The sequence below is a fragment of the Natator depressus genome, chromosome 1 (genome assembly GCF_965152275.1).
Source record: "Natator depressus isolate rNatDep1 chromosome 1, rNatDep2.hap1, whole genome shotgun sequence".
Lineage (NCBI taxonomy): Eukaryota > Metazoa > Chordata > Testudines > Cheloniidae > Natator > Natator depressus.
In genome coordinates, this window is record NC_134234.1 from 195,059,566 (window position 1) to 195,085,297 (window position 25,732).

Below are 25,732 nucleotides of genomic sequence, written 5' to 3' on the forward strand. Positions count from 1 at the left end.
GTGTTATAAAGAAGAACAGAAGCTACTTATCTACCTTCTGTATACATTCATTATTTATATGCTTTTGTCATGTCCCCTCTGATAAAACTGTGTAAAGTAACAAGATGGTATAAAGAAGGTAGATAAAATGTCTATAGAAAGCCTCCTAAACACACAGATTCCAGTTTAAAGCTGCAATGAAATAAAGAATATTTTCTTTGCAAAACTGTTTAGCAAAATGAATTTTGTCTAGTGTGTGTGTATGTACACATATATATTTTATATATATATATATATATAAATTTTACTATAATATAATTTTAAGTTCATCTCAAAATTAATCCTAAATCCTCAAAAATGTAGTGACGAGAGATGACTCATTTTAGCTCATGTCAAAACAATGCACTTTAGTAATTTCCCTGTCCCTTGAGAAGCTATTAAACACTAACCAAATGCCTCAGAATGTAAGTGATTGAGTGTTTTAAATTATGCACTTTTGTTTGGCTTTTTGCCAGCATCTCATTGCAAAGGATTAAGGCAATGCAAGACCTGTAATTTACACTGACAATGATAATACACAGTTTCCTTTACTAGCATCTTGGCTGTAGGTATTTTTAAACTAAACATTCAAACAAAACTCAGGTTCTTAACATAAACAATTTTTGTAACTCTATACTTAGCCAAGTGATTAAAAAAATACAGCCACCTTTAGACTGGATGTGTTTCAATATTTTCCCTTGTTTATAAATAAAAATATTGACTTTGAATATGGAGAACAGAAAGTAGTAATTTTGGGAAGATATTTTTCTTTTACTCTTAGTTTAAATTGTTTTGGCTTTAGCACCAATTTCCTAACTGTTTTCAATCTTTTACTGCCAAGTGGAGCCTTGTGAGAAATAATTCAGCCTGCCTACACAGAGTGCCTGCCTACACAGAGTGTCTGCCAACCCAGCTCCATTTGTTCTTGACAACAGAATAGTGAATGAAAGTTAGTAGGTGTGTATAAACTGTGTATCTTCCAGTTACTTTTAGGATTTTGCTTTTTCAAATGTGTGATCTTTCCAAAAGGTATATTTATTCCATGTGAAAAGAACTAACATGTCTGCTATATGGGCACAATGATCTGCTGTGCAGTAATAATACTTCAGAGAGGGAGTGAGAGAGAGCACCTTTCATCCAAAGATATCACAGTTCTTCATAAAGTACTAAAGTCCGAACATTATTTAGATTGTAAGCTTATGGCAGGGACCTTATTATAAATGTGATTGGATAAGTGCCAATAACATGCACTTGGAGCTGCATAAGAGACACAAAAGACAAAGCTTACATTTTAAAAGAGACACACAGAAAATGAGGTGCACTGGGAGACCTAACCTCTCTTCCACATCCTCCTGGATACTTTTGCAGCGTCCAGTCCTCCCTGTTATTTCTCTCTCAGGGTCCCTCAGGGCTCCGTCAATGGTCCCTTTGCTTTCCCTCTATATCTTATCCCTGGGCAACCTAATCCATGTGCACAAATTCAACTAACTTCTCCATGCTGATGATTCACAAGTCTCTCTCCAAACAGGACCACTCCATCCTGTTCCATATGGAACTATCTCTCCGGTGTGTTTTCCTGTGCGGCCGTAGTGTGGCCCTTATCACCAACTCAGGCTCAATATGGACAACAACTCAAGCTTTTTATTTTACCTGCCATGGTTCTCTGTTCTTTTTCCCCCTACCTTATTATGGACATCACCACCATTATCCCCAGCACCCCTGTTCTCAGCTTGAGTCATCTTTTGATTTTCCTCCCTTTTATTGTTTAACAGACATCCTGGCTGTTAATGTGTCACCTTGGTGCTTCCTTTGCAATATACTAATTGGAAAAGGGACGTGCGGGCAGCTGGGACTTGAGAAGGGAGTCAGAGGCATCAATCGAGCACCAGGGCCTTAGGTGTAGACCTCAGTGAGGGAGGAAAGGCAGAACTGTTTTACAAGATGATAGCATTGAAGTTGAGGAAGACTGAGGCCCCTGAAATGAGAGAAGGAAGCAAAGGTGAAATGTCAGCCAAGGCTGGATGGGGTGGGGTGGGTGTCAGAGGGAGGAGCAGTGTGTTGTGAGCATGTGTATTGGAGGCAGAGGTGTTGGAGAGAATGGAGTTGAGGATTTGACTGTGGAATCAACTAAAGTGAAGGAGAAGGCAAGAACTTCAGGGTGTAGAGGTGCAGAGAAGATAGGTATGTTATAGACTGGAACATTGTAATTGCCATAATGGATCAGACAGGTAGTCCCACCTAGTTTAGTATCTTGTCACGGGGTATGGTCACTACCAGATGCTTCAGAGGAAGGTGCAAGAAGTCCCATAATAGAAAAACGTGTAATAACCAAACCACAGAGGAAGTTTCTTCCTCATCCCCATGGCCAGGGGTGGGCAAACTATGGCCTGGGGGCTGCATCCGGCTCTTCAGACATTTTAATTTGGCCCTCGAGTTCCCACCAGGGAGCAGGGTCTGGGGCTTGCCCTGCTCCTGCACTGCAGTTGGGGAGCGGGGTCGGGGGCTTGCCCTGCTTCTTGCATACCGTGGCTCCGTGCAGCTCCCAGAAGCAGCAGCACGACCCTGCTCCGGCTCCTACACATAGGGGCAGCCAAGGGGCTCGGCACGCTGCTCCTGCCCCAAGTGCCACCTCTGCAGCTCCTATTGGCCGGGAACCGTGGCCAATGGGAGCTGCAGGGGCAGTGCCAGCAGATGGGGCAGCGTGCAGCAGAGCTGCTTGGCTGTGCCTCTGCGTAGGAGCCAGAGCAGGGGGGGACATGCTGCTGCTTCTGGGAGCTGCTTGAGGTAAGCTCAGCCCAGAGCCTGCATCCCTGATCTCCTACCATGCCCCAGTCCCCTACCCCAGCCCATATCCTCCTCCTGTCCTCCGAACCCCTTGATCCCAGCCTGGAGCACCCTTCTGCACCCCAAACCCTCATCCCCAGCCAGAGCCCTCACCCCCCCAACACACACCCCAACCACCTGCCCCAACCCGGAGCCCCCTCCCGCACACTGTACTCCTCATTTCTGGACCCACCACAGAGCCCCCGCCCCAACTGGAGCCCACACCCCCTCCTGCACTCCACCATACGATTTCGATACCCAGATGTGGCCCTTGGGCCAAAACGTTTGCCCACCCCTGCCCTAGGCAGTTAGAAGTCATGTTTGCCTATTCTGTAAAGTGCCTCCCAGATTTCTATGTTTAAATAATAATGAGGCTCAAATTCTGCTCTTGAATGGGCATATGTAACTCCTACTGAAGCCAAAGGGAGGTGCACATATCCCACAGCACAATTTGCTCCTAATTATTTCAGCATAATATTGCCTTTGAGGTAAGTATTATACCTATCATAAAGATGGAGAAACTGAGACAGAGAGAGGTTAAATAAGTTGCTGCCAAGGTCACTGACAAAGTGTGGAACAGAGCCCGGGACTTATGAGGCCCAGTGGTGTGCCCCTAACCATTAGACCAGAAACATCCAAGTAAGCATATGTAAAAAGAGTTTTAGGATTAAAATCATGGACCTTTTATGGGAAAGTGTCTGTTTTGTTTCTGGTTAGTTGTGATGTGCATGAATCCCTGCTGTGACATTTCCTGTTTGCTTTGAGGTTTTTGTCACATAAATCCCGTTAGCAACCTGTTACCACAAGACCCACTTGAGAGGATTCTAGGATTTTCCCAAGTTGAAAGGCCTATGATAAAAAATTGATTCGGGAGTCATTCAGTTAACTTACTTCCCCAGTCCCTGTTGTTGTGGTGTCAGAGAAATGGCCTGATTTACTTAAATGCAGCAAAGATACGTGCTTAGAATTATTGTGACAGTAGGCAATGAATGTATTTCATCAGTTGCAAAACATGTATAGAACATGTATAAAAATGATGGCAAGAATAAAAGAATTAAGAGAACTAGAATGTTTAATGTATTATTTAACAACTGAAGTATATGAGGAAAGATGGACCAAAAGGAATAAACTCATTAAAAATATAATTTGTAAACAGTAATGTGTATGCTAATTATACCCCATAATCTGTACTGCCTATACTCCTGTGTACGCCCTTATCTTGTGTGTTTTTCATATTAAATGTTCTGGTGCATTTTGTGAAAGGTAATAGAATATTCCGATGCTGATATTTTAGTTATTTATCATTATCCCCATTTAATATGTGGAGAAACTGAGGCATAGAGACGGGTGATGACTTGCAGCCACATAGCAAGTTATTTCCTGATCTGTTTCTGTGGCCTAATTAGGAAAGTTGAGTAGACAAGACATCTTAAAGAAGATTTTCTTACTGAATAAGGACAGAAATCTGACAATTACAAGAAAGTGGTGCGGCTTTCCAAATGGGCATGAATTTACTTTGCAAAAGCTGTCTTAGGGTCTATGTACCCTGCAACTGGAGTTGTAATTTCCGGTTTGGGTAGATGTATGCACACTCATGTTCAGCGAGTGTGCTAAAGATAGCAGTGTAGCCGTGGCACCGCTGGCTAGCTGCCCGAATACAGTCCCGTTTGAGATTATAGGTAAGCACTTGTGTGGCTTGTCTGCCACCCATGCCATTGTAGCTACACTGCTATTTTTAGCACGTTTGCTCAATCAAAGTTAATGTGTTTGTCTTCCTGGGCTGGAAATTAACCCTCCGGCTCCAAGGTAGACTGCCCCTTGTGTTCACCAATATCCTGGCTCTGGGCATTCCTACCCACACTGTCTGTATTGCTGTATTGCTATTAAGCATAGGAACGATCTTCACGGAAAAGATGTACATAGCAGCCCCTGTTGCAGGTTTTGGGAGTTTATACGTGTCAACGTATGTCTCTTGCCTGGTTACACACATTGCTGATTCTTGTTGAAGAGGGCCTGTGAAGCAATCTCTGCCACTTTCAGATGACTCTGCCACAGTTATGATGACTTACCTTTTTTTTTTTAAACCACCTCTCCTATATTGTGACTTTACCAGAAATAATCTTTAATAGCCCAATTTTCAAAAGAGCTAAGCTCCCATGTAGGCACCTAAAATGAGGAGCCAGATTTTCCAGTGAGCTTTGCACTCAGCAGCTCGTATTGCCCTCAGTAGGACCTGCTAGGTTCCTAGATGGGAGCTGAGCTTTAAAATACAACCCTGGTTGTAGATCCTGAATGCTTAAAAACCTGGTGTTAAATATTTTTTTAAAATACAGATTTTTTTTGAAAGGCACACCTACTCCTAACTCCCTCACTGCACCTTTTTATTTGTTTACTTTTTTTTAAAAAAGCGTGCTCTTTTTTTTTTTTTTAAAAGTAAAACAGTTCATTATCTAGATGCTGCTACAACTCTCCCCGTCTCAAACCGTCAGAAACGAGGAGGCTGGTATATTTGATGCTATCTCTTTTACTCGTATGTGGTAAGGCAGGCGATTGAATGTTAAACTTCATGAAAATAGTATTACTTAATGCAGAACTGCAGCTTACAACAAGAATGAGGTTTCCTGACTTTTTGGTTTCATTTGGATGGGCTCATATTACTTACGGGTGGGATATTCAAAAGTGCCTAAGTGATTCAGCAGTACAAGCTCCACTGAAAACAGTGTGACTTGTGCCAAGTCACAAAGGTGTTTCAAAAACCCCACCCTACTTTTTTCTGCATTTAGAGACGTTATATGCCTTCAAATAGTTGGTGTAGTTCTCCTTGGAAACTAATTCCTGTGTGAAAGGAATTTCCATTCATACTGCCCCTGAATGATTTTCATCAAGTCACTACTGATGGGTTGTTTGCTAACTTCAAGACCTGCAAAAACTCTGCCTGGGATCCGAGAGTTAAGCTGGGTCTCTCCTTGTTCATCCTCATAGAAGTAAAAGATTCTGCTCTATTACACTTGTACGGTCTCAATGGGTTTGCACAGGGGTAGCTGACTGGAACTGAGAAAACAATTTTGTTGGTGCACAAATCCAGCAGTGTTTCTTTTTTAGCTGTACTAATTCTGCTGTAAGGCTTACAGAAATTAAAAGCACTAAAACCTTATTTTTTGTCACTGAGTCAGCAGATATAAATTAATACACACAGAGAAAAGGAGGTGCCAGAGTGAGGAATGTTGAGTTCGGAGGTGCCATTTTTATGTAGTAACCTTTCCGAATAGAACTGCACTGTCTTAGCACTACATATTTAAAGTAAGCAAGGTTTTTTTCCTTTGTCAGGAAAATAACTATTTTGATATGCATTTTTTTTTAGAGTAACTATCTTTCTCTGGGTGATGCTGTAATGCAGATAACATAGCTAGTCTAAATACAAGTACTAATTTATAATGCTGATATATGCTGAGGTGGACTGTAGCTCTGTTCCGAAGTCTCTACCACAGGATTGCATGCTTCATTTAAGAAAACCAAGGTCTCTGAGGGCTTGTCTGCACTTACCGGGGGATCGATGAGCAGCGATCAATGCATCAGTGGCCGATTTAGCGGGTCTAGTGAAGACCTGCTAAACCGATTGCAGATCACTCTCCCATCGATTCCTGTACTCCACCGGATCGAGACGAGTAGGGAGAGTCATTGCATAGTGTGGACCCTGCGGTAATTAGGTCTAAGCTACGTTGTTACAAACTAAGGTCTAAGCTACGAGTTACAAACATGAAATTCAGACCAGGTTAATTCTAATGATTTGTTAAGTTTGAGAGCCTGTCTGGCAACTCTGGGATGATTTGTGGGTTCAAACTGAATTCATGCAAAATTTATAGTGTCATATGGTTTAGACATGAAAGCTGATGAAACATGACTGTTTAGAGTTTTGTTTTCGGTTTCTTCATATCTGAAATTAAAGCAAAACTTACAGGAGTGGGAACCCGTGCAAATCAGTACTAGAACTCTGCAAAATATTCTCCTCAACAAATGGGACACTGGGTGTGTGATGTTTGATGTCAACAATGACAAAGAGTGATGAAAATCCTGTTGTTTCATTCTCTTTTGGACCATGGTCTTTCAAACGAGTCACTCTTTCTTGGGCCGCATTCTTGAGGATATAAATTAGCGCAGTGTTTGCCCTTGTATGTGGAGCTGAAATAGGATATATCAACCATCACTTGTTTCCAGGCCAGGCTTTCACATTAAAAAAAATCCTGACATATGTACAGGTGATTATCTCCAGTCTCCTTTCATTGGGGTGAACCCTCAAAACTCTGTCAGTCAGAGTTACAGTGTTGTCTGTTAGTGTGTATTCATAGATCAGGAGAAAATTTAGTTCTGAAATGAAGATGATTTACACAGGCATGATGCTTCAGTCAGAGGTGTGATTGACTAGTGATTAATAACTCAGATTTTATGGCTGTAGCACTGTATTCCAATAGTAAGCCTTTGACAAGCATGTTTACAACGTCCTTTTGAGTTTTCATTAAGTTTATTTAGTTTGTATTGGCTAAAGTTAGCTTACATCCTGTCTATAAGGATTTCAGAGGTTTATGGAACACTGAAGAGAGAGAGAAGCTGAAGTAACTTTATTCAGTGAGCATGTTTATCCAAATATGTCATCAAAATTCTCAGTTTTCTTGTTAGAAAGCCAGTTAAAGACAAACTGGCTCACTCTCCCATCTGATAGAATGCAAGTAAATTCAGAATTCTGCTGGCAAGACTATTGAAACAAACAAAAAAGGCTTTTCAGGATTTCAGTTGTGGAGAGATCTTCTCTAATAGTCCCCCAAATTAAATATAGGTTCAATATTCACATGAGCACTTCATTCTCTACCTGGGCATCTAAATAAATGACTGGGTTTTTCAGAACTACTGAGCACTCACTGGCTAGAAAGGGAGTTGCAGGTGCTGTGTAGCCCTGAAAATCAGGCCATTTGACTTTAAAAGAAATTCACTAGTCATGAGTTTAGATGTCGGATTACTGTACATTGCTAACAGTTTTCCAATCTCCTGACATCCTAAGTATTTTGTTGTATGCAAATTGAAATGGGGCAGCAGGGGCATTTGCAAGAGAAGTTGGAAAAATTTTCCTGTTCCTAGTGGATTTTATTCTGCTATCTGGATGCAGGAACATCTGTTTTCCCAGCCTTTCAAGAAAGGAGCAATTAGATTTGGATGTAATGGGATTTCAGTAGGGTTGTATTCATCATTTTCGACAGCTTGAAGAGAGAGGAGAGCTGGTAACTTATCACTTGTCTCTTAAGTTTTGTTGTTGTCTTTAATGCACCTAGACTAAGAGCATCAGATGGGTGCACCTTTCCCAAAACCAAATAAATATTTTTGTTGCAGTAGTGCCCAAAGGCCTCCAGGCAGGATTGGGGTCCTGTTGTGATAGGTTCTGGGAAAACACAGAGGAAGACAGAAATAAAATATTCCTCCCTACCACATCATGCTTTTCGTAGTGCTTCATAAAGGTGTGACTGAAGAACAAATATTTGTATCGGTTGAATGTGCTAGCTTGCACCAAATTATCAAAAACTTCTTTCTAGAGGTGGCTACTCTCCAGAACATCCCTTGCAGGGCTTACATCTCTGCAAATGACTCACTTAAAGCAGTGTTCTTTAGAATGCCATCCTTAGGTCCTCATTCACCATTCACTCTTCTTTGCATAGGCAAAGTCTCATTGACTTCAGTTGGCATTTGACTGTGTAGATATTTAGTAAGTACTTTGGGATTTGGCCCAGGAAGACATGAATTGCTACACCAAAACAAGTGTGGTATCCTCCCAATGGTCAATGGTGAGTGCTTCAGAGGAAAATGCAAAAGCTCCATAATGCCTCTCATTGCTATTTCATGCACAGAAACGGCTTGGCTAGTGGTAGCTTAAAATGTATTAAAAAGTCTGTCTATTAATACCGTTATATTTTTCTTGGAAATAAATATCTGTTGTCTTGTTTTTCCATTAGCTTTAATTGAAGCTGCCTCTGACATGTTCCCTTAGCTCACATCTGACCTTTAAAGAAGCTGTGAACAGAAAGTAGCCAGGTACTCTGTTTTCCTGAGTACCAGTGGGAAGGTGGTGTTAGAAATGCCAAAGTGAACTGCCCCAGTTCTATTGAAGAATCTTGTTTTTACTCAAAGATCCAATTCCTTATTGCTGGGCATTTGTAGGAAACTTGTTAACCAAACTGTTACAGAGCAAATCAACTGCTGATTCACAGTACTCTCCATGGGCCAAATCATGAAGTCCTCTCTTAGTCCTTGCTAATGTAAAACTCCTGTTTACCTCAATGGGAGTTGGTTAAGAGTGAGGGACTGATCCTGAGAGGTGCCAAGCACCTCCTGCAAGATGCCGGATGACCTCAACTATTGATTTTAGTGGGGTTTGAGCATATTTAGCGCCTTACAGGGTAAGGCCTTGTGTAAAGACGTCATGATTCGGCGGAATGTGTTGCTGAATCAAAATACTGTGGCTGAGTAATTTTATCATGTTAGGTAATGGACCAAACGCTGAGAGATGTTGAATAACAGCAACTCCTGTTGAAGTCAGCATGAGTAACAGGCGTACCGCAGCTTTCAGGATTTAGCCCAAGATATGTATGTTCAGAGCCATCCCCAAAACAGAAACAAAGTATTACTGTTCTGAAGAGCAGTCTCACTAATGACCTTTTATAATAACTTAACTCAACTAGACAGTCTCCAAGCTGACACTATCAATATTCTTCTGTGTTGCACAGAATATTTTGGATACAAGAATGCAAGCACAAGCTGTCAAAGGCAATCCTATGATCAAAGCTCATTGTGATATGCCATCTAGCTAGCCCATTACTTTTCTGGATTCCATGAGTTTGCCCTTTTGCCAAACACAGAAGGCGAGAAGGGAGGACTGACAATAGTACTATGTAACTGATTATGAGCCTGGAAGTTAGATGTGACGTGTAATGGTACAATCTATACAAAAAATGATTTTTTTTTTTTTTGCCTGTAACAAAGGGCATTTTGAGATCCTGTTGTTTGCACTCTCCTATCCAGTTTCTGCTGTTTGCTATTTTTTAATTTTCATTCCAACTGGTTGGGTAGCTATTTGGACATTTGCAAAATAACTGTATTTCTAGCTAATTTTTTGAAAGTTTCCCTTGGGAGAATAAAAATATGCCTTCTTTATGGAGAAATATTTGATTTCTTTTCTATATTTGTCAGCCTATCACACTCAGACTATCACAGCAATTTTTCTTTTACACTTTAAAGTGAATTTTATTGTTGCTGAAAGGTGCTGGATTGACAGCTGTGAACACTGAAGCCTTCTGTCCATAGAACTGTCACATGAGGATCAGCAATTCAAGCTTTGATATGCACCTCTCTCTCTCTCAGCCTTGACCTGATTGTTTAGGGTAAAAGGAATGGTACAGTCTCCCTGCCTTTTCATTCCTTGTCTTTTCTTCTCAGACTGCCAACAAAGGTGTGTCAATTTTAAACCTTGATTCTGCGAGGTACTGAGTGTCTGAGTTCCCAAGTGAGGTGGACTTTTGGAAGTGTACTGAGACAACAAACTCATTGCATACAGGTTACTCCCTTTTATTGCCTACTGATTTCAGCTGATGACCAAAATGTATAACTTAGCTTAGTAATGACTAAATTGGAGACATTACTGTCCACAAATATTTAAAGAGTACAAGGGCTCTAACTAGGATTAATGGGATGAAATAGAGGAAAAGGAAAATTTATGATGAATAATAGAGGAGAAAACCTTCTACATAACTTACATGGTGAGGAACACTTGTCCAGGGGAATGAGTGAAAGAGCTTAGGACATTTGAAACAAGACTGGACAAAGCAGTAGACAGTGAGACAGTGTATTTTGGAGAGCAATCCTGCATTGTCAGGGACGAGATTAAGTGATCTAATACATCTTCCGGTACCAGTTCCTATTCCGTGAGCCATCCATTCCCCTAATATAGTATTTTGAAATGGAACATCCTGACAGTCTGTCTGTCTGTCTATTTTTGTAATACCCAAGAGGCTATTTCTGCATGTACACATATCATATGTCTTTATGCCTTTACTTTGGAAAGATGGGACAGGCTATGGTTAAAGTACTATGCACTGCTATTTCAGCTTAGTCACTCTGCTTGATCTTCACACTTTTGAGTACATTTATGTATTATCTTGTCTGAGTGTGCGGCGTTGTTTTGGATGTCATCCACAGTATACATTACAGACTGAAGGAACAACATGTTTGTGGACACATGAAAAGTTGCATTTTCATGTACGGAAATTTTGGGGTTATTTTAAAAAAACTTGACTGTAATCTTTGTTTTCAGCAGATTTGGAGCTGAGAATTCACTTTACCTTTTCCTGTTTGTGTTTGTTTTTTCTGTGTTTAAAACTGCTGTTTTAAGTACAGGTTACAAGCATTGTGGCATTCATTTTCCTACAAAGCTTCAATCATACATGTAATCCATTAGAACGTTTGGGTGGGTGGGTATATAATATACATAAAAATCTCCAGTGATTTTGTAGCCAAGACATAAAGTTCATATTATGTCATAGGAAACTTAATTACGAGTTTAGACTGAATGCCTGGTTGACTGATGATTGGCCTGTGCTATCTATTCTCATGGTCATTTTTCTCTGCTTGTTAAGTTATAAGACTAACTATAGCACTATACTTCAATATTTCTATTACAAGGAAGAGATCTTAACTACATTATTTTTTTTCCTTCTCAGACACGCATATAACCTTTCCCTTGACAACATCTTACTTTGGAAAATCATGGTAATGCTTTGTCACCCTCTTCTTCTATCCCAGGAAATGAACTAAAGATTTTCTGTACATCCAACGTTTTTTCAAATGCCCATTTGGAAATTTTAGTGCCACATTTTGCCAATTAGCCAGAAATGCATGGCTTCTTCTTTCGGTCACAGACCCTATTGCAGCCATTCATGCCTTAGTCGTTTTGAGATTAGAATGTGCTGTATATGGAGCAACACTCCCAGTCTTACTCAATGAAAAAACAGCAGAGGTACTGCAGAGCTAAAGATTGTTCGGTGGTATGTTGTCCCCGTGCAGAGCTTTGAGTTGAAGAAAACTCAAAATTCTGAAAACCTGGAAGTGCACAAATAAGGTTGCCCTTGCAACCTTAACTCTGCTCTCTTTCAGCAATGCCTCTATATGCCCCAGTAACCACACATACCTTTACTCTGTAAGCGCCAGAGTTTCTGAAATGTACAAATTCTTCACTTCCTTTCACACGCCATTCACTTTCACCCACAGGATTCCATCCAACACTATTAAAGGACAAAAAAAATCCCAACCCAACCTATCCACACTATCAGTTTCAAATGTCCTCTACAATGTGTCTTTGGAAGCACCACATTAATCTGCCCTTAGATCAGGAAGTAGCCTGTGTGCGCACACATGCACGATCACCCAGGGACTAGTAAAATACATGTTTTCTCAAACAACCAATCCCAAGGCTTGCGTACCACCCATCTTTATTGCCCAACACCTTGGCAGCCATATCACCACTCCCTATCTCACTCCTCCCCCTCCCCACCCAGTATAACACAAATTGTTTTTAGGCTAGCTGCTGCCTATTCCACTGTGTTCATAGTAAACCACTCCAGAAAATAAAAATGTTGTAACACAGACAACTTGCAGCAAGCAACATGAGTTATTATATCTTTATTGCACAGATATGCAAAGGTTCAGACTTGAAATGTCAGTGGTGGGGTGTTCACTAGGGCAGTGGCATCAGCCCGTACCCTCAAACCACCAGGGGCAAATACTGGGAATGGTAAAGATCTATTTAAGCTAAAGGACAATGTTGGCACGAGAACAAATAGCTATAAACTAGCCATGAACAAATTCAGCCTGAAAATTATAAGATTTCCAAGCAACCGAATGGTAAGGTTCTGGAGCAACTTCCTGATGGGAGTTGTGGGGGCAAACAGCTTAATTAGTTTTAAGAGAGAGGAACAAATTTAGGAGTGCAATTGTACGACTGGGTTTCTTGTGATGCTGGAGTGGTGGTGGTGGTGGGGGGGCAGGCAGGCAGGCATCAGTGACATGGGGCTCACTTCCCATTTGTCTTATGTTCCTAAAAGCTAATGCTTCAAGGTTTCAGCCAGCTACCTGCAGAGGTCAGGAAGGGATTCCCCCCTCAGCCTCTCCCTCAGAAAAAGTATTCTGTGTGTGTGTTATTTCTTTTTTAAACTCCCTCCTCTGAAGCATCAGGGATGTCTATGGCTGGAGATGGGACATTCGGTGGGATGGACCCAGATCTGAGGTGGTACCTAGTATACTCTCTTTCAGGTGCTTGGTTGGCTGGTTCTTGCCCATGTGCTCTGGGTCTAACTGATGGCCATGTTTGGGATCGGGAAGGAATTTTCCTCCAGGTCAGATTGGCAATGATAGTGGGAGGGTTTTGGGTTTTTTTGCCTTCCTTGGAGGTGTGGGTCACTGGCCAGGATCATCTGGGTGTATGTCACTTAGTCATTTCCCTGCCTTTGCAGGAACCTCGGGCACTGGTGCACTTTAGTCCCCTCTATGCCTGTGGGACATAATAGTCAAACTTCATGTGGGCTGTAATACTTTGGTCTAATTTCGGTCGTTGGGGGGAGGGGGATGCTGGGTGGTGGTGGCGGCTTTGGCTTGTGATAGGGTCAAACTAGACGATCTGGTGGTCGCTTCTGGCCTCAAACTCTGTCACTCTACGCAGGCAACCTTAAAGTGGCGTCATGGAAACCCACTCGTGTTTGTTTTTTTTCTTTATTGGTGCAGGCATGCTGTCATCCTTCCAGCCTGCACATCCGTGTGAGCGAAGAAGTGACCATTTTCTTAGATGATGTTCACAATTTGGGTCCCCCAAAGACTTAGTGGATGCCATGTACTACCTTACTTGACTGAGTGAGACCAATGTGGCCCTCATCACAGTGATAGTTTCATCTTGAGCTCTGAGCAAAACAAAACCAAAACCCTGCCTAGAAACTTTTTGAAAAATGGCTGTTTGGGGGGTGGTGTTTATATCTTCACAACCAATAGCTCAAATAGGCCTATATTTAGTTCACTAACCCTACCTGCACCCTCCTGAGGCACACACCAAATTTCAGAGGAAACCAGTTAAGCATGTCAATTTTAGAGGACTTAGAAAGGTTGACCTTTAAAAGGAAGGTTTCAGAGTAACAGCCGTGTTAGTCTGTATTCGTAAGAAGAAAAAAGAAAAGGAGTACTTGTGGCATCTTAGAGACTAACCAGTTTATTTGAGCATGAGCTTTCGTGAGCTACAGCTCACTTCATCGGATGCATAGCATATTGTGAAAACTGCAGAAGACATTATATACACACAGAGACCATGAAACAAAACTTCCTCCCGCCCCACTGTCCTGCTCGTAACAGCTTATCTAAAGTGATCATCAAGGAGGGCCATTTCCAGCACAAATCCAGGTTTTCTCACCCTTCCCCCCCCCCCCCCCCCAGACACACATACAAACTCACTCTCCTGCTGGTAATAGCCCATCCCTCTTTGAAACCTCTCTTTATAATGCGCATGATAATCAAGGTGGGTCATTTCCAGCACTAATCCAGGTTTTCTCACCACCACCCCCCCCCCCACACACACACACCCCCCTCCAAAAACCACACACACAAACTCACTCTCCTGCTGGCAATAGCTCATCTTACAATGTGCACAGCAATAATCCAAGTTTAACCAGAACGTCTTGGGGGGGGGGGGGGTTTGTAGGAAAAAAACAAGGGGAGATAGGCTACCTTGCATAATGACTTAGCCACTCCCAGTCTCTATTCAAGCCCAAATTAATAGTATCCAATTTGCAAATGAATTCCAATTCAGCAGTTTCTCGCTGGAGTCTGGATTTGAAGTTTCTTTGCTTTAAGATAGCGACCCTCATGTCTGTGATTGCGTGACCAGAGAGATTGAAGTGTTCTCCGACTGGTTTATGAATGTTATAATTCTTAACATCTGATTTGTGTCCATTTATTCTTTTACGTAGAGACTGTCCAGTTTGACCAATGTACATGGCAGAGGGGCATTGCTGGCACATGATGGCATATATCACATTGGTGGATGTGCAGGTGAACGAGCCTCTGATAGTGTGGCTGATGTTATTAGGCCCTGTGATGGTGTTCCCTGAATAGATATGTGGGCACAGTTGGCAACGGGCTTTGTTGCAAGGATAGGTTCCTGGGTTAGTGGTTCTGTTGTGTGGTATGTGGTTGTTGGTGAGTATTCGCTTCAGGTTGGGGGGCTGTCTGTAGGCAAGGACTGGCCTTTCTCCCAAGATTTGTGAGAGTGTTGGGTCATCCTTCAGGATAGGTTGTAGATCCTTAATAATGCGTTGGAGGGGTTTTAGTTGGGGGCTGAAGGTGACGGCTAGTGGCGTTCTGTTATTTTCTTTGTTAGGCCTGTCCTGTAGTAGGTGACTTCTGGGAACTCTTCTGGCTCTATCAATCTGTTTCTTCACTTCCGCAGGTGGGTATTGTAGTTGTAAGAATGCTTGATAGAGATCTTGTAGGTGTTTGTCTCTGTCTGAGGGGTTGGAGCAAATGCGGTTGTATCGCAGAGCTTGGCTGTAGACGATGGATCGTGTGGTGTGGTCAGGGTGAAAGCTGGAGGCATGTAGGTAGGAATAGCGGTCAGTAGGTTTCCGGTATAGGGTGGTGTTGATGTGACCATCGTTTATTAGCACTGTAGTGTCCAGGAAGTGGATCTCATGTGTGGACTGGACCAGGCTGAGGTTGATGGTGGGATGGAAATTATTGAAATCATGGTGGAATTCCTCAAGGGCTTCTTTTCCATGGGTCCAGATGATGAAGATGTCATCAATATAGCGCAAGTAAAGTAGGGGCGTTAGGGGACGAGAGCTGAGGAAGCGTTGTTCTAAATCAGCCATAAAAATGTTGGCATACTGTGGGGCCATGCGGGTACCCATAGCAGTGCCGCTGATCTGAAGGTATACATTGTCCCCAAATGTAAAATAGTTATGGGTAAGGACAAAGTCACAAAGTTCAGCCACCAGGTTAGCCGTGACATTATCGGGGATAGTGTTCTTGATGGCTTGTAGTCCATCTTTGTGTGGAATGTTGGTGTAGAGGGCTTCTACATCCATAGTGGCCAGGATGGTGTTATCAGGAAGATCACCAATGGATTGTAGTTTCCTCAGGAAGTCAGTTCAGGGAACACCATCACAGGGCCTAACAACATCAGCCACACTATCAGAGGCTCGTTCACCTGCACATCCACCAATGTGATATATGCCATCATGTGCCAGCAATGCCCCTCTGCCATGTACATTGGTCAAACTGGACAGTCTCTACGTAAAAGAATAAATGGACACAAATCAGATGTTAAGAATTATAACATTCATAAACCAGTCGGAGAACACTTCAATCTCTCTGGTCACGCAATCACAGACATGAGGGTCGCTATCTTAAAGCAAAGAAACTTCAAATCCAGACTCCAGCGAGAAACTGCTGAATTGGAATTCATTTGCAAATTGGATACTATTAATTTGGGCTTGAATAGAGACTGGGAGTGGCTAAGTCATTATGCAAGGTAGCCTATCTCCCCTTGTTTTTTTCCTACAAACCCCCCCCCCCCCCGCCAAGACGTTCTGGTTAAACTTGGATTATTGCTGTGCACATTGTAAGATGAGCTATTGCCAGCAGGAGAGTGAGTTTGTGTGTGTGGTTTTTGGAGGGGGGTGTGTGTGTGGGGGGGGGTGGTGGTGGTGAGAAAACCTGGATTAGTGCTGGAAATGACCCACCTTGATTATCATGCGCATTATAAAGAGAGGTTTCAAAGAGGGATGGGCTATTACCAGCAGGAGAGTGAGTTTGTATGTGTGTCTGGGGGGGGGGGGGGAAGGGTGAGAAAACCTGGATTTGTGCTGGAAATGGCCCTCCTTGATGATCACTTTAGATAAGCTGTTACGAGCAGGACAGTGGGGCGGGAGGAAGTTTTGTTTCATGGTCTCTGTGTGTATATAATGTCTTCTGCAGTTTCCACAATATGCTATGCATCCGATGAAGTGAGCTGTAGCTCACGAAAGCTCATGCTCAAATAAACTGGTTAGTCTCTAAGGTGCCACAAGTACTCCTTTTCTTTTTTCTTCTTTAAAAGGAAGTAGTTGATGCAACCTTAACTATAGTGACAGCATTGCACCTCTATAATTTAGCAGTTTAAAGTGATGCAGAATGTGAATACCTGATTGGTGAAGGTAGCATCTTGCGAGAAATGCATTATACCAGTGTTCAGTGATCTGCGCTGGTTGCTGGTTAAGTTCCAGGTAGACTGTGTGGAGTTCGTGGTGTTTTATGAAGCCTTAAATATTCTGGTACTTGCCAACTAGAAGGACCGTCTTTTTCCTTGGGCAATTACCGCTATGGTTGCAATCACTGGTTGGAGCTACCAGCAAGGCATTCTTTGTGAGGGCCACATGACGTACTAATTCACTCCCCTTCCTTGGTCTGAAACAGTCTAAACCCATTGACCTTTAGGGCATGCTACAAGGCTTGTCTGTTTTCCCAGCCATGTGGGGAGGGTAGCAGAATAGAGGGCATGACATTGGGTCTGAGGTGAAATGAGGTATTGGTTTGTTTACTTTAAGGTTTAAAGCGGATGGAGGTCTTCCCTTGTATTGTGCAATGTTGTCTATGATTTTAATTGATTTCAGGATGTCTAGTGCTGTAGACAAGCATCTTTTTAATTATTCAAAAATCTAAATAAATAAACAATAATATCAGATTAATTCCTGTCTCTAACTTCACTGGCTTCAGTGAGGTACACCAGAAATGAACTTGGCTTACAGTCCTTGGACCTGTCTCCAAATTTGTAATCGGTAGAACGTTTTAAAATAACACTGAATTAATGAATGCTTTTCTGTTGCTTTAACATACAGAAAAATGAGTTCTTAATCATGTCAAAAAGCTCTTCTACCTCTGACTTTTTACTTTCTTTGATTTTACTTTCATTTAAAAAAAAGGTAAAGTATTTATATCATTATTTTAACCCTGCATTATGCTCAAGGAACTCTGTGAAAACCTTTGAATCATGTGGATTTTGACAAGACTTTAGCTTCACAACATCTGTTGAAAGTTATGCTATGTAATGGTACACAGTTTTTCATAGACTAGCATGAGGTAATTAATCTGTGTGCATCACTTCCTGGAGCTTGTCTTTATGCCTCAGTGGTATTAAGTAGTAGGCCTATCCCATTGGGGTGTTGTATAGAATTACCATGCTAAAGTTGTGTTTGTGGTGGGTCTCACTCATTCACCTACAAACACTAGATACCCATGAAAAAGGTCGAATGAATAGAGATCTGGCATCCATTTCACAACTTGCAAGACATAGTCTCAGGCATATGTAATATATAACCCATTGCCAGAAAACCGAAAGGAAATGATTGCATTTGAGTACAATGCAATCTCCAACAATAGTTTAGTGTGCATGAAATTAAAAACTGCTGGTTACACATGTAGAATAAAAATAAGTCAAAAGTGTTTACTTTGGTGTATCATTTTATATAGACAGTGTCATGCGTCTTAGAATACCAAAGAAGATGAATTTGTTTAAAATGAAAATATGAATTGTGGCAACTGTTGTAGAGTAGTGGATTCTCAAGTGTAAGAGATACAGTATGGTATTTTTGTACATATAAAGTGTCTCTTTAATATGTCAAAATTCAGGACAGTAAACCTGATGTTACATTTACAGTACCTCTGCCTCCTCCCCTGAACGCGCTACCCCACCCTGCTTCTCCGCCCCCGTCCCCCCTCCCCCCCCAGGTTTCCCGCGAATCAGCTGTTCGCGCGGGAAGCTGGGGCAGGCTGAGAAGCAGGCCGCGGCTTCCCGCTCAGACCCAGGGAGGCGGAGGTGAGCTGGGGCTGGGGGGAGCGAAGAGGGCTGCCTGCGCCACAGCAGGTAACCCAGGGGGAGAGGAGGAGCACAGGGGAACCGCTCCCTGCCCCAGCTCACCTCCGCCACTCTTGGCCCGAGCGGGAAGCTGCTGCCTGCTTCTCAGCCCTCCCAGGCTTCCTGCCGAACAGCTGATTCGCGGGAAGCTGGTGTGTGTGTGTGTGTGGGGGGGGGTGGAGAAGCAGAGCAGGGTGGTGGGTTCAGGGGAGGAGGCAGAGCGGAGGTGAGGTGAGCTGGGGCTGGGCGCGGGACAGGGAGCTGCCAGTGGGTGCTCTGCACCCACCAAATTTTCCCCATGGGTGCTCCAGTCCCGGAGCACCCAGGAAGTCGGCACCAAAGGCGCCACTTTTGATGTGGTCAGTGGGGGAGCGGCCGCTCCCCCTGCTCCTCCCCAGCTATGCTCCCCCGCCCCTAGGAGCCAGAGGGACCTGCCGGATGCTTCCTGGAAGCTGCCCCAGGTAAGCACCTCTGGGACTCCCCACCTCGCCCCCTGGCAGGTGCCTCTGGCTCTTAGGGGTGGGAACCCACTACGGTGGCCCACGAGACCCTCCTGCCCGGTTCTGGGGGCAGTCAGGGGACAGGGGAGGGGGGTGGATGGGGCAGGAGTCCTGGGGGGGGGGCATCAAGGAATGCGGGGGCGTTGGATGGGGCAGGAGTCCCGGGGGGCGGGGGTGGGCAACAACCCCCTTGTGGGGTGAGGAGGGAACCCGTTGTTAAGATTTTGGCAACTCATCACTGGGTATAAGGACTGTCAGTCAGAGTGGATGTCTATAGCAAGTTCCATTCCTTGCTGTTTTTCCCTTTCCTCTTTCAGTATGGAAGCATGGAATGCACATCTTGCCTTTATGCTCTTTCCTCCCCACTACCTTCACCCTCCCATCAGATCCCCTTCGTATGAGAGGAAAATCAAGAAAAAGGCTTTTTTTAGACTGTAAGCTCTTCTAGACTAGAATGTCTTTTTCAGCCTTTTGCAGCCCTGAGCACATTGTAGATGTGAAGTAAAATCTTGTAGCAATAGGGAGTGGGAAAAAGGAGAAATGAAATATGAAGATAAGATGTAAAAAGGGGAGGGAGGATGGTCAGGAGAAAAAGATGCCCACGCAGTCAAACCCCAGTCAAACTTAGGTTTTAGAGGTGCAGCGTAGCAATCCTCCTTAATCTTATGTTTTGCCTGCAATGGCCTGTAAACAAGCCCCACAGCTCTTGTGCTGCAGTTGTGCAGGTGCTGCCCTTCTTAATAGTAATAACTGCAGCTGCATGGCTCATTACTGCCTTCAGCATTGGGCCTGCATCTAGTCTCCATACAGACAGCTTTCAGCAGAGATCTTGTGGTGACAGAGTGGGCTCTACCCAGGGTGGATAAAAATCAATTTTTTTTTTTAATACAAAAAATTGGATTTTTTTAAATTTAAATCAGAGTTAATTGAGAAAATGCTTTTTGAGGAAAAAACCTATCTAAAGATAGTTTTAATTAAGATACATTATAGCTCAAAGATATCTCATCATGGAATTGGGATTATAAATTATAATTCTATAGTGTGAGACAATATATTCATGTAATGTTTAAGAAAAGTTTTGTAAATGAGTTCCAATCGTTCATGGATTAGGGACTCAATCTTATGGGGTTTCAGGGGCATCTGTATAGATTATTTAGGTTAATCTTTCTATCTACCCAATGGGACTCAGTGCTCAGTCTAGAAGATACCATCAGAGATGCTTAGTTTTGCAGTTCTCAAACTGTGGTTTGCATTTCCAGAGATAAAAATGTTTTTAAATAAATAAATAAATATTTAGAGGTGAGAAATAACAGACCTCAACGCTATTGTTCCTCTGCAAATTTGTGTTCACAGAGTCAGTCCCTTTCCTCTCTCTAAAAGTGCAATGTTTCAAAAAGTTCAATGAATAGAAGATTGTTGGGGGCGGAATAGATCTGGAAAAGGGGAAGAAGTCTGGAGATAAATGTGAGAAGGGAGGGACAGGCAGTAGACACAAAAGTGAAACTGTTTGAGCAGCGTTTTGCAGAAGTCTTGAGATCTTTCTGAGTGTAGCCTTCATTGATTTGAGATCTACCATGTCATTCTCTCACTAGAAGGGAAAACCTGTAATGGCAGCAGGCCGTAAAAGAGAATCCAGTTTGGGATTAAGAACCATTCAAGAAATATATGTTTGCTGATGATGTTTTAAAGTCACACCAGTGAACTGTTGGAAGTCACTTAAGCACTTGGATTCAGAGACTGTTGAAGTGATAATCTCACTTTTAACAGCAGTAGCTTCTTCTGCTGGTGTAGAAAGAACATTTTCTTCCTTTGGACTAATTCATTCCAAATTGAAAAGTCGTTTGGGACCTGAAAAAGCAGGAAAGCTTGTTTTTCTTTTCCAGATTATGAACAAACAGGAAAATAAAGGTGAAGATGAGTGAGTTGGCTGCAGAAGCCAATATTTTAAGTTTCTCATGTTGACCTGGCTGACATAGTCAATTTTTGTTTTGTTTTGTTTTTTAAATATTTCATTTAACTATTTTAGTTAAAAACAATTTTAACAAAAACAAACCTGATTTTAAAAAACTTGAATGTTTAACTAAATTCAAAAATTCATATGCTTGCTCTGTTAAAATATTATGTTTGCTGTTGAAGAAAAAAATCCAGAATACATAATGTTGTTGTTTGAGTTAAATAAAACTATTTAAATGTCTGTCTGGTGATGTTCTCCTCCTAATACAGCATGGCAAGAAAATCCTCCAAATATTAATAATTGACCTGTTAAATTGGAGTAGTTCTCCTCCCAATGACTTCATAAATATCTGCTTCAGTTACCTTTCGTAAATGAAATAACCAAAGAATCATTCATTTCCTGATATAGCTGTAAAAGGAATCTGAAAAGTTTTCAAAATAAATCACTTAAAAAATGTATAGTGTGTACCTTCTGAAAATGAAACCTACATCCATCTCTGAGTTGTGAAGAATATGTATTAAGGTTATAAAAACCAACAAGAATGCACTTTTATGTAGAAATCCCTAATTAAATTGAGTCTTCCTGACTAGTGATTTAAATCATGATTTAAATCAAATTCACCCTGACTCTACCTATTCTGGAGGTTCCAGTAGAAAAAAACAGCACCCTTCCTCTGCAGGCATAGGACAACGACTTACTCCCTGCCATGAGTCTGTAGGATTCATGCCAATCCATGCTTAATTTGTGCCAGGGCTTGCCAGTGTTCAGCCCTGGCACTTTAGGCTTGGCAGTTTATAACCCAGGCGCCTCTGGGCTTACCGCATCAGTTACAAAAGTAAAAAAAAAATAAAAATAAAAAATGCTTGAGCCCTGGCACCTCTTTCATTACAAATTCCAATTCATTCCTATTTGGCCAGGACACGTACTGGTTATACTTTGTGCTTATATGTGGGAAAGACATTTCCAGTTATTGTCCATTGTCCCCACCCTGTTGCCCAGTGGCCCCTATAGTTTTCACAAAACTCTACTTGTTTTTTTGGCTGGTAAGAATTGCAAAGAGCAAGTGTTATACAGTGGGCTGAGTTTTAAAAAAGAAAGAAAGAAAAACCAGCATTTACTTATTATTGCAGCATTTGCAATAATTCTTGTTTATTTTATTAGGTTTTTAATAAGTAAAATAAGTTTAATATAAAATTGGCACATGTGACTGTGAATGAATAAAGGTAATGAAAATATTGTTAATTTTTCCTCCTGTAACTAACAAACCAGCAGCAATTAAAAAAACAAAAAGCAAAACAACCCCGGAAAAATAAATTCAACATGTGTCTTCAGATACTTACTGTAAATCTCAGAAAGGGGATGTTAACCATCAAGATGCAATTTGGAAACCATTTTGTATTTCTTAATGAGAGAAGGCCATGGAGTGGTTGTCACAGGATGGCAACAAGAAAGGAGATTTAAAAAACAACAACAAAAAACTAAAGATTTTAGCAGCAAATGTCTCATTGGAAGTCCACCCAAGATGGGTTCCCACATCTAGAGAGCTAGTGTTAGTCTTCTTGCAAGCCTAAACTTCTGGTGGTGGCAATTTACAAATAGTCTTGTTGCCATCCCATGAAGTCATCAAACTACTCCTATGATGATTAAAGTTAAACATATGCTTAAGTGCTTCGTTGGATCAGGGCCAGCGTGCTCAACATTTTGCAGGATCAAACCATAAGCTCTGTTTGCTTGCAAGAGAAAAGCAATGTCTGAGGAAACCACCTCAGCGGAAAGGTGGAGACTAGTGGTTTTTATATTTTTTTGATAAATAAGTGACTGATTCATCACCAAGAATGTCACTGAAAACTCATCATTTCAGCTCTTGGCTCTTGTGCACCTTGAAATAGGAGACGGTTGCTTTCTGTTGAGATTGGAAGGTGATAAAAGGCACTCAACGATAAGTAAGAGCTGCAGCTGACTGATAGTTCCTGATGGTCTCACTACCATTTCAATGACAGTTTCTAGTGCTCCAGCATAATTGGAGTCTGTTCCAAGAGATCTAAGTATTATTTTGGATGCATAATCCCGTATTATTCATAATCCCATTTGGCTTTCATACACGCTACCCTTCCAAAGTTAAACCTTCTTGCATGCACTGTAGTTTCATTATTTCATGAGACAAACTTAGTTGAACAAAAGTTCTGGATTTTGCTTTGAAATGGAAATAATATTAGAAATATTACATTACTTTTCACGTTTAAAGGGGAAGACTTACTTACTTTTCTTACTTATGTGGAAAATTTGTTAAACTGCATTGATGAAAAACTGGCTGCTTTTTAAAAAATAGAATAAAAAATAAAGCCCCAAATCATTGGCATTGCTTTTCATGTGAAGCTTTTCACATAGCTCTGCTTGTTCACAAGCCTAATGCAAAATTCAGGTAATCAGAATATTGATAGTTAGATGGGAGTTTTGAAGTGGGAAAAAAATATGGTGTGTGTGTGTGTGTGTTTCAAACATCAAGCTGTACAGCATAACATTAAGGGAGCTTCGTCTTAACTTATGTGAGATTTCCCCCCTCCCCCACTATGGCAGGCAATTGCTTAGAGATCTTGATGGCAACATCACTTGGCAAACATTTTGGACTCTGCTCAACATGTGACAACACACTCCTTTAGGGTTTTCCACATAAAATGAGTTCTCCAAAGAAAAAACAGAAATTGGGACTTAATCTGAAATCTAGTATTATAGCCTCTAAGGCAGTGTTTCTCAAAGCCAGTCCGCCACTTGTTCAGGGAAAGTCCCTGGCGCGCCGGACGGGTTCGTTTACCTGCCGCGTCCGCAGGTTCGGTCGATCGCAGCTCCCACTGGCCATGGTTCACTGCTCCAGGCCAATGCGGGCTGTGGGAAGGACGGGAGCCGCGATCGACTGAACCTGCAGACGCAGCAGGTAAACGAACCAGTCCGGCGTGCCAGGGGCTTTCCCTGAACAAGCGGCGGACTGGCTTTGAGAACCACTGCTCTAAGGTCTTATTAGTCACCTCAATAATTCCCGTCTCCTCCCTTGACAGATATTACTAAAGGCTGCAGATAATAGTGGTAAACTCTTTACAGTCTTTTTATTATCATTATTATTATTTATTATTCCTAAAGGTTCTTAATCCTATATTTATTCTCCCCCCCCACCCCCAACCCCCCCCTTTTTTTTAACAAGAATTGTGGAGTTTAGCTTTCTTTCCGTGCACACTCCCACAGATTTGGGTATAGCTGATGACAGTTTGTTTCATTTAGTATCTTGGGTTCTTGTGCTCAGGACCTTAGAAGTGAATTTCTCTTGCTTTTTGAGAGAGGTGTGCGTGTTTGGGAAGAAGGGAGTAGACCAAAACATTGTCCATTTTGTTTTTTGGCTCCTGATATATCAACATTTTACAATATGTTGGTTGGAGAAAACGCCACTGTGTGTCTCCTGGGGACCCTGTTCTTTCTTCTTTGCCTCCTGTGTCCGTGTCCCTCTACATCTGTTTATATTTATCTATGAATAAGATAATTTTTTCTCCTGTTATGTGTATAGCATTTACTTTTAAATCACAGTTCCATACGTATGGCTTTGTCCTTGGTAGAAAGCCTAGATGCTGTCTGTGATAGACCTGAATGAGAGAGGTGCAGCAGCAGGAAGAGTGAAAGTCGCGAACAGTGCCAAAATACATGAAACATGATGTTATACAGGCGAAGCAGAGGAAGAATTATCTATGCATCATGTGAGTTTAGAATAGGCTTGACATTCTCACACCCAAACATTTCCATCTGGAAGCTGTTCCTAAGCAAACGGAAATAGAGACGATATTCTCATATCTTCTGGAGTAGCTGTCCAGGGAATAGGATACGTTCCTCAATTATTTTTTCCTGTACCTTTTGGGGATATGTTCAGGTTAATTGCTGTTTCAAAGAGGCGGGACATTTTAAAAGTTATTTTTTAAAGACAGTAAATGACATCAAACTCTTTTGATCCTTCCTTTGTGATAGCCAGTGCAAAATCTTCATACTGTGCTTATGCAGGATGTTTGTGGCAATTCAGGGTTGCATCTTAGAAAGAAAGTTTTGTTTTGATACCATTGCAGGTCTGCAAGTGCTTAAGGGCTTTCTCCGAATTTTCAAAGCCCTTAATAACTTCCTCTCTGCCTTTTTCTACCCTGTCTCTGTTCCTTTCAGTCTGTCCATATGTCTTCTGGAGACTTACTTTGTCTCCTTCCCCCACTCCAGACTCCATGCCTGCTTTCGTACTGTCCTGACACTAACCTCCTTCAAAAACTTTGAAAGATACATCAGTTCTATGCTGCATTTAGCTTATAATGTGCTTACACTTTTTTCTGTTTTGTAGTATAATGTCCTTGTTATAATATTAAACTGTAAGTTGCTTGGGATGAGGATCTGTTAACTTATTGGCACACTTCACCTGCTGTACAGAGTTGTGTACATTGGTGATTTTTGTGT

The 25,732-nt window shown here is 41.9% G+C and overlaps 2 protein-coding genes across 4 annotated transcripts in view; one reads left to right on the forward strand and one right to left on the reverse strand.

Annotated features, from left to right (window-relative positions):
• The window catches only part of CMSS1 (cms1 ribosomal small subunit homolog), a 366,757-nt gene that overhangs the window by 85,936 nt on the left and 255,089 nt on the right, over positions 1-25,732 (forward strand). The gene's annotated exons all lie outside the window — the stretch shown is intronic.
• The window catches only part of FILIP1L (filamin A interacting protein 1 like), a 286,102-nt gene that overhangs the window by 68,790 nt on the left and 191,580 nt on the right, over positions 1-25,732 (reverse strand). The gene's annotated exons all lie outside the window — the stretch shown is intronic.